The sequence below is a fragment of the Gigantopelta aegis genome, chromosome 7 (assembly GCF_016097555.1).
Source record: "Gigantopelta aegis isolate Gae_Host chromosome 7, Gae_host_genome, whole genome shotgun sequence".
In the NCBI taxonomy this organism is placed as follows: Eukaryota; Metazoa; Mollusca; class Gastropoda; order Neomphalida; family Peltospiridae; genus Gigantopelta; species Gigantopelta aegis.
The window spans coordinates 5,056,944-5,065,081 of NC_054705.1; the positions used below are offsets into that span (position 1 = coordinate 5,056,944).

The window sequence follows — 8,138 nt, forward strand, 5'->3', positions numbered from 1 at the left end:
TGGAGTTAATGAACTATTTGAATCAGCAATTACTGTAGCTTGGGATAAAAAAATCGGCGGAAATGGATTTGCATACCAATAAACAACCAGATTTAAAATTAAAATAAATGATTTCATAGAAGCCAGGTCGACTTTTATGTAAAATTATTTAATAAAAATGGCCTGTTTCAGATGTTCACGATAGGTACATGTGCGAGCGATTCAATTACATTGGTTATATACATTTATATATACAATAGGGCCTACTTAACATTTCAGTGTAAAGTTCTTGAATGTATCACAAAAACGAGTTGTTGGCGTTGTTTTATTCTCTCTTTTTTGTTGTGTTAACTGTGATGCATATATCCTATATTAATTTTGTTGTAGGCATCAATAATAAATAATGTAAAATGTTTTATTATTTGTTGTAGGGAAAAGGTCTGATTCCGAAAAACATACGTAAGTTTGCATGACTAATCAAACAATTAGTGCACAAAATGACCTCGGCGTGAAGCGTTACTTTGAACACGTCTACAAGACAATGGGCGAGTTAATCAAATGTCATCACTTCAGCAACCACACATTTAATTAATACCGACAAGGGCTTCTGCGTCACACAATCGGAATAATTTCTAATAAATTCTTTCACTCTGATATTTTGCTATATAACACCTTGATGAAATGTTAAAATTTGCAGTTAACAAAATAATATGTATCTAATTCAACTTTCCTACTGTATGTGTGTGTGTGTGTGTGTGTGTGTATGTGTGTGTGTGTGTGTGTGTATGTGTGTGTGTGTGTGTGTATGTGTATGTGTATGTGTATGTGTATGTATATATATATATATATGTGTATGTGTATGTGTGTGTATATATATATATATATAACAAATAAAAAAGAAAAAAGAAAGAAAAAGAAAGATACCTGATTCAAGTTGATCATATTTTTTACATTGTTTTGATTTTGTTTTTGAAGGGAATAATTCAGACCCGTATACTATAAATGTTGCATTAGTTTCAGTTGAATAGCTTTTGATATGTAAGCAACACATGGTCTGTTCTGGCTATATTATTAGTCGGTGTTCATGTCATTACGTCTTTATTACTAATTTATTTTTTGAGTTACGTGTGTGTTTCGTTTAACATGTCAGTCGTAGTAAAATATTTCGTCACTGGAATGGAAGATACCAAGCGGAAATGGACTCATCTAAAAATATATGTTATATAAACTGAATTAGCTTTTAAGTATGTTAAGTACTTACATACATAACGTTTTACATTTTTAAAATAGTGGTGTTTATTTTGACCTTTACGTATTGCGTCTATCCACTATACATCATAGATTATCTTTATTTCAATTTTTTAAATACTGTTATGTATTTTATTCCGTAGATATTCAAACACGGCGGCTATGCGGAACATTGGAAACCGTGAGTACACAAATACAGTTCCTTAATGTCTTATTTTCAGCTTGAAATTTCGCCTAACAATTATAATTACTTTAATCAACATAGGCTCAAATTACTCATAACCTTGTGGAAAATGTACAATATTTTTTCTTAGAAGTTGAACCTTGAAACAATTAAAAAAGGTATTGAACCTGTGAAAAAATGGTACTACAATCTGGAAAATCTGTAACCTCGAACAAAATATAATACAACAAATTTATTCTTATTTTAACGTTGGAAGTATTTTATGCACGCTTGCGTGAATTTGACACCAAACAGCCGATGTATTTGTGTGCTGGGGTGTCTTCAAGCATATATTGTATTCCATTGCTTTCGTGGGTTTCTTTCCGTCATTTTGTATGTGCATGTATTTTGTTTATTGCAGAAAATGACGAAACAAACTACGAGGATCTGAGATCTTAACTCGAACATCACGTGTATGCAATTATACTTCGAAGATCTTCAATTGTGCGCGTTTACGAAAAACATTGATCGTCTGTAGATATCATTCTAATCCACGTTTTAAAACCGTATGCTCATGTTTTTTTTAAAAACCTCTTCACCAACAAGATTGTATTGTATTCTTCACAAACAAAAATAAAAATATGGAAGAGAACAAAATCAAAAGTGAAAAGAACGGAAGAGAATGGGAAACAGAAGAAATAAAAGAGAACAAATTCAAAAGCGAAATGAAGAAATAAAATAAGTATCCAGGATGCTGTATATATTTGTTTTTAAGGATATGAAATACTGAAGGACACACTTCTATATTGATCCTAGGAAATCAAGATACTGAACAAACGTCTGTGTTTATTGTGTCCTGTTTGAATTACATTCCCAGGCGATGAAAACGATGATTAAACGTACATTCTAAAGTACAGCAAGTGACAAGTTCCACTATTTGTACACGTATTTATAATTATTAACTACAAATTAATCAGTCGGACGTGTTGGTTGCACAATTAAATCAATAGTCAAAAGTGTAATGTTTACACTTGGCATCTTTGTTTTTTGCCAGGATCATGGTACATATAAATATGTTCCTTGGGTATTCATTAAACTAGCTAGTAGAGTGAGAGAGAGAGAGAGAGAGAGAGAGAGAGAGAGAGAGAGAGAGAGAGAGAGAGAGAGAGAGAGAGAGAGAGGTAGAGGTAGGTTATTACCAGTGTTTTTCGGTATCGTCAATATTATATATTAGGAATAAAACTTGTATTATGCGAGCCTCTGGCTAGCATTATACATTATTTGTATTCCCAATATATGATATTAACGATACCGAAACGCACGAGGGTAATAATCTCTTAATCATATAATCTAAAGCTTAATACGTGTTTTGTAAACTGTACACGCAATTTTAATTCCAATCGTCATTACTAGATATTCAAATGACGTAATAATATGTGGCGCGGTGTATTTTTGAATGGAAATGACGTCAAACTCGATGACGTCATTTAGGATGCTCTTACCAAAAAATAAACTAGGACTTAACGTTTTTTGTTTTCTGAACGCTGGGGAGCTTTCAGTGCAAACTTGTCGTTGGAATGTTTTTATTTGATGACTAGGAATTCATGAATCAATCATGGAGTGTCACCCAAGTACGTTTGCTTAAATGTCAATAATCCGCGTGCCGTGAACTCGATTAATTTACATCTAATTTACATAGTTATAAAATTCTGAAAGTAAGTGATTTGAAAAAATATCTCATACATTGTATTGAAACTGTAAGACTTGGTGAAAGAGTATTACTTTACTGAAAACGCTTTCAAAAAATAAATACGCAAGAGGTCGAACTGTAAAAAGGTGTCTTTTTATTAGAACGTTAGAATCACTATGTGTATCGTTTTAGATTTTGTTTCAGTTTGAAAACAAAACTATTCAATTTTATGTACCTGATTTTTCTATTAGTGATACTCAAAATCAGTGAGAACACCGAAAATGTTAAAGTTTTGTTTTTAATTTCTAATATTTTAATTATAATAGATCAACAATACACTAGTGTATTGTTATTTTCCTGTTTTGCCTTTGTGTGTTTGTTTATGTCTTTGTATACTGCTGATAAAATATATTATTAGTATTGTTTGTAAACTATTTATATATGCCAACACACACACACACACACACACACACATCACATGAACATCACATGGGTATCTTCGCCACCGTGGCATAATAAATGCATATATAAAATATTCTTTCCGTGGGTATCACAACACTAAACACGCACGCACGCTCTCTCTCTCTCTCTCTCTCTCTCTCTCTCTCTCTCTCTCTCTCTCTCTCTCTCTCTCTCTCTCTCACACACACACACACACACATATATACACACACACATCATAATGAGACAAAATTCGCTATCGTGCTCATAGTATTCACTCTGAACGGAATTAGGAACGGCTGTGACATCAAATTGCATGTCGTATTGAATACATTGAATATATTAGAAAAGAAAGGATTTGATCGTAATCTGTTTGTAGTCTTATTGAATATCTTGAATATATTAGAAAAGAAAGGATTTGATCGTAATCTGTTTGTAGTCGTATTGAATATATTGAATAGCTACACACTCACACATAAATACACTAGCACACGGGCTAGATCTATTATTATATAAATACATAGGCTACACACTCACACATAAATACACTAGCACACGGGCTAGATCTATTATTATATAAATACATAGGCTACACACTACACACACACATAAATACACTAGCACACGGGCTAGATCTATTATTATATAAATACATACGGGCTACACACTACACACATAAATACACTAGCACACGGGCTAGATCTATTATTATATAAATATAGGCTATCACACATAAATACACTACGGGCTAGATCTATTATTATATAAATACATACACACTCACACATAAATACACTAGCACACGGGCTAGATCTATTATTATATAAATACATAGGCTACACACTCACACATAAATACACTAGCACACGGGCTAGATCTATTATTATATAAATACATAGGCTACACACTCACACATAAATACACTAGCACACGGGCTAGATCTATTATTATATAAATACATAGGCTACACACACATAAATACACTAGCACACGGGCTAGATCTATTATTATATACCGGCTAGATCTATTATTATATACAACATATACATACTACACACACATAAATACACTAGCACACGGGCTAGATCTATTATTATATAAATACATAGGCTACACACTCACACATAAATACACTAGCACACGGGCTAGATCTATTATTATATAAATACATAGGCTACACACACATAAATACACTAGCACACGGGCTAGATCTATTATTATATAAATACATAGGCTACACACTCACACATAAATACACTAGCACACGGGCTAGATCTATTATTATATAAATACATAGGCTACACACACATAAATACACTAGCACACGGGCTAGATCTATTATTATATAAATACATAGGCTACACACACACATAAATACACTAGCACACGGGCTAGATCTATTATTATATAAATACATATATAAATACATAGGCTAGATCTATTATTATATAAATACATACACACACACATAAATACACTAGCACACGGGCTAGATCTATTATTATATAAATACATAGGCTAGATCAAGTTTGTGAATATAGAACATACATTACTGTTTCATCATCCTAATCTATTATTATATAAATGCATAGGCTACACACTCACAAATAAATATACTAGCACACGGGCTAGATCAAGTTTGTGAATATAGAACATACATTACTGTTTCATCTTCCTAATCTATTATTATATAAATACATAGGCTACACACTCGCACATAAATACACTAGCACACGGGCTAGATCTATTATTATATAAATACATAGGCCACACACACACACACATAAATACACTAGCACACAGGCTAGATCTATTATTATATAAATACATAGGCCACACACACATAAATACACTAGCACACGGGCTAGATCTATTATTATATAAATACATAGACCACACACACACACACATAAATACACTAGCACACGGGATAGATCTATTATTATATAAATACATAGGCCACACACTCACACATAAATACACTAGCACACGGGCTAGATCTATTATTATATAAATACATAGGCCACACTCACACACATAAATACACTAGCACACGGGCTAGATCTATTATTATATAAATACATAGGCTACACACACATAAATACACTAGCACACGGGCTAGATCTATTATTATATAAATACATAGGCCACACACACACACATAAATACACTAGCACACGGGCTAGATCTATTATTATATAAATACATAGGCTACACACACATAAATACACTAGCACACGGGCTAGATCTATTATTATATAAATACATAGGCTACACACACACACATAAATACACTAGCACACGGGCTAGATCTATTATTATATAAATACATAGGCTACACACTCACACATAAATACCCTAGCACACGGGCTAGATCTATTATTATATAAATACATAGGCTACACACTCACACATAAATACACTAGCACACGGGCTAGATCTATTATTATATAAATACATAGGCTACACACGCATAAATACACTAGCACACGGGCTAGATCTATTATTATATAAATACATAGGCTACACACTCACACATAAATACACTAGCACACGGGCTAGATCTATTATTATATAAATACATAGGCTACACACACATAAATACACTAGCACACGGGCTAGATCAATTATTATATAAATACATAGGCTACACACTCATAAATAAATACACTAGCACACGGGCTATATCTATTATTATACAAATACATAGGCTACACACTCATAAATACACTAGCACACGGGCTAGATCTATTATTATATAAATACATAGACTACACACACACACATAAATACACTAGCACACGGGCTAGATCTATTATTATATAAATACATAGGCTACACACTCATAAATACACTAGCACACGGGCTAGATCTATTATTATATAAATACATAGGCCACACACTCACACATAAATACACTAGCACACGGGCTAGATCTATTATTATATAAATACATAGGCCACACACTCACACATAAATACACTAGCACACGGGCTAGATCTATTATTATATAAATACGTAGGCCACACACTCACACATAAATACACTAGCACACGGGCTAGATCTATTATTATATAAATACATAGGCTACACACTCACACATAAATACACTAGCACACGGGCTAGATCTATTATTATATAAATACATAGGCCACACACTCACACATAAATACACTAGCACACGGGCTAGATCTATTATTATATAAATACATAGGCTACACACTCACACATAAATACACTAGCACACGGGCTAGATCTATTATTATATAAATACATAGGCTACACACTCGCACATAAATACACTAGCACACGGGCTAGATCTATTATTATATAAATACATAGGCTACACACACACACATAAATACACTAGCACACGGGCTAGATCTATTATTATATAAATACATAGGCTACACACACACATAAATACACGGGCTAGATCTATTATTATATAAATACATAGGCTACACACACATAAATACACTAGCACACGGGCTAGATCTATTATTATATAAATACATAGGCTACACACACATAAATACACTAGCACACGGGCTAGATCTATTATTATATAAATACATAGGCTAGATCTATTATTATATAAATACAGGCTACACACTCATAAATACACTAGCACACGGGCTAGATCTATTATTATATAAATACATAGACTACACAGACACACATAAATACACTAGTACACGGGCTAGATCTATTATTATATAAATACATAGGCTACACACTCATAAATAAATACCCTAGCACACGGGCTAGATCTATTATTATACAAATACATAGGCTACACACTCATAAATACACTAGCACACGGGCTAGATCTATTATTATATAAATACATAGGCCACACACACATAAATACACTAGTACACCGGTTAGATCTATTATAAATACATATACAATACATAAATACACTACACACGGGCTAGATCTATTATTATATAAATACATAGGCTAAATACACTAGCACACGGGCTAGATCTATTATTATATAAATACATAGGCTACACACACACACATAAATACACTAGCACACGGGCTAGATCTATTATTATATAAATACATAGGCTACACACTCACACATAAATACACTAGCACACGGGCTAGATCTATTATTATATAAATACATAGGCTACACACTCACACATAAATACACTAGTACACCGGTTAGATCTATTATTATATAAATACATAGGCTACACACTCACACATAAATACACTAGCACACCGGTTAGATCTATTATTATATAAATACATAGGCTAGATCTATTATTATATAAATACATAGGCTACACACTCACACATAAATACACTAGCACACGGGCTAGATCTATTATTATATAAATACATAGGGCTAGATCTATTATTATATAAATACACTACACACACGGGCTAGATCTATAAATACACTAGGCTACACACTCACACATAAATACACTAGCACACCGGTTAGATCTATTATTATATAAATACATAGGCTACACACTCACACATAAATACACTAGCACACGGGCTAGATCTATTATTATATAAATACATAGGCTACACACTCACACATAAATACACTAGCACACGGGCTAGATCTATTATTATATAAATACATAG

At 32.7% G+C, this 8,138-nt stretch overlaps 1 long non-coding RNA gene across 1 annotated transcript; it reads left to right on the plus strand.

Moving 5' to 3' along the window:
* The first annotated feature begins 410 nt into the window (after window positions 1-410).
* On the plus strand, window positions 411-2,409 carry LOC121377105. Its single transcript, XR_005958580.1, has 3 exons — window positions 411-438; window positions 1,371-1,408; window positions 1,812-2,409. It is a non-coding gene; the product is annotated as an uncharacterized LOC121377105 (long non-coding RNA).
* Window positions 2,410-8,138: the final 5,729 nt, after the last annotated feature.